At 39.9% G+C, this 2,631-nt stretch overlaps 1 non-coding gene across 1 annotated transcript; it reads right to left on the bottom strand.

Moving 5' to 3' along the window:
* On the bottom strand, positions 1 to 107 carry LOC112446161 (U6 spliceosomal RNA). Its single transcript, XR_003034222.1, has one exon. It is a non-coding gene; the product is annotated as a U6 spliceosomal RNA (small nuclear RNA).
* Positions 108 to 2,631: the final 2,524 nt, after the last annotated feature.

Below are 2,631 nucleotides of genomic sequence, written 5' to 3'. Positions count from 1 at the left end.
AAAAATATGGAACGCTTCACGAATTTGCGTGTCATCCTTGCACAGGGGCCATGCTAATCTTCTCTGTATCATTCCAATTTTAGTATATGTGCTGCTGAAGCGAGCACCCAATTTCCAGTTTTGTTAAGAATTACCAAGGTCCTCAAACATCATCAAATTTTCTATCCATCCTTGAAAAATCTCTTTTAATCCCTACTATGAACACTGTGTACTTGAAGAGAAGCTCCTTGAAATGGTCATCTCAAACTCTAATTTTTTTTTCTTTTCCTTCATCTTTTTTTTTTTTTGTAGTAAATAGAGGAATTATTTGTCAACATTTTGACTGACAGAGAAAGACAAATACCATGCATTAATGCATATATATGGAATCTCAAAAGATAGAACCGATCATCCTACATGCAGGGCAGCAAAGGAGACACAGACATAAAGAACAGACTTTTGGACACAGTGGGAGAAGGAGAGGGTGGGATGCTTTGAGAGAACAGCACTGAAACATATACATTGCTGTGTGTAAAATAGATAGCCAGTGGGATTTCAATGCGTGACGTAGGGAACCCAAAGTCAGGGCTCTGTGGCAACCTGGAGGGATGTGGGAGGGGGGTTCAGGAGGAAGGGATCACGTGGATGCCTATGGCTGACTCATGTTGAGGTATACCAGAGGCCATCACAATGTACTGGAGTAATTATCCTCCAATTAAAATAAATAACTTAAAAATTTTAACTGACAAACTTATGTTTGCACAAAACTTGTACAAGAATGTTCATAGCTGTTTTCTTCATAATTACGAAAACCCATAAATAAGCAAAATGTTCTTAAATGGGTGAATGTTAGATAAACAACCTATGTTGCATTCATACAATGGAATACTACTCAGCAATAAAAAGTAATGAACTGATGCATGCAGCCATACATTACGTGACATACTAGAAAAGGGAAAACTATAGTGGCAGAAAACAGATCAGTGGTTGTCAGGTGCTGAGGAGCTGGGGGGAGTGATGGAACTGTTCTATGTTTTGATTACAGCTGTGTTTACACAACTGTATGAGCTTGTTAAAATGCACAGCACTATGTACTAAAATGGTTTAATTTTACTCTGTGGAAACATACTTCAATAAATCTGACTTTTTAAATATGCAGATGACACCACACTTATGGCAGAAAGCGAAGAACTAAAGAGCCTCTTGATCCCATGAAAAGTTGGATCAACTTAGTGACTAAACAAGAATAACTTTATACTAGCAGAGATTTTCAAACTTTAACATGTGAAAGATGACCTGGGGCTCTGGTGTAAGTGCAACTCTTATATAGTAGACCTGGAGAAATTCCAGATGTTCAAGCTGGTTTTAGAAAAGGCAGAGGAACCAGAGATCAAATTGCCAACATCTGTTGGATCATCAAAAATGCAAGAGAGTTCCAGAAAAACATCTACTTCTGCTTTATTGACTATGCCAAAGCCTTCAACTGCGAGAATCACAACAAACCGTGGAAAATTCTTAAAGAGATGGGAATACCAGACCACCTGACCTGCCTCCTGAGAAATCTATATGCAGGTCAAGAAGCAACAGTGAGAACTGGACATGGAACAAGAGACTGGCTCCAAATCGGGAAAGGAGTACATCAAGGCTGTATATTGTTACCCTACTCATTTAACTTATATGGAGAGTACATCATGAGAAATGCTGGACTGGATGAAGCACAGGCTTGAATTAAGATTGCTGGGAGAACTATCAATAACCTCAGATATGTAGATGACACCACCCTTATGGCAGAAAGCGAAGAAAAACTAAAGAGCCTCTTGATGAAAGTGATAGAAGAGATGAAAAAGTTGGCTTAAAACTCAACATTCAGAAAACTAAGATCATAGCATCTGGTCCCATCACTTCATGGCAAATAGATGGGAAAACAGTGATAGACTTTATTTTCTTGGGCTCCAAAATCACTGTAGATGGTGACTGCAGCCATGAAATTAAAAGATGCCTGCTCCTTGGAAGAACAGTTATGACCAACCTAGACAGCATAGTAAAAAGCAGAGACATTACTTTGCCAAATCAAACCTATCGTTTTTCCAGTAGTCATGTATGGATGTGAGAGTTGGACTATAAAAAAGCTGAGCGCCAAAGAATTGATGCTTTTGAACTGAGGTGCTGGCGAAGACTCTTGAGAGTCCCTTGGACAGCAAGGATATCCAACCAGTCCATCCTAAAGGAAATCAGTCCTGAATATTCATTGGAAAGACTGGTGCTGAATCTGAAACTCCAATACTTTGGTCACCTGAAGTGAAGAACTGACTCATTTGAAAAGACCCTGATGCTGGGAAAGATTGAAGACAGGAGGAGAAGGGGACAACAGAGGATGAGATGGTTGGATAGCATCACTGACTCGATGGACATGAGTTTGACACCTACTCTGGGAGTTGATGATGGACAGGGAGGCCTGGAGTGCTGCAGCCCATGGTGTCGCAAAGAGTAGATGTGACTGAGCAACTGAACTGAACTGAACAATAGCAACTTTTATGTGAGAAAAGAAAATGTTATATAGATATTTACACATCTGCATGAGGCAGGGCATCCCTACACACTTGTATGTTGCTAATTGCCAAAGACTAATGGCACCCTACTCCAGTACTCTTG

Source organism: Bos taurus, chromosome 3, assembly GCF_002263795.3.
Source record: "Bos taurus isolate L1 Dominette 01449 registration number 42190680 breed Hereford chromosome 3, ARS-UCD2.0, whole genome shotgun sequence".
Lineage (NCBI taxonomy): Eukaryota > Metazoa > Chordata > Mammalia > Artiodactyla > Bovidae > Bos > Bos taurus.
Note: the sequence above shows the minus strand (reverse complement) of the source record. Positions and strands in the feature narration are given on the sequence as shown.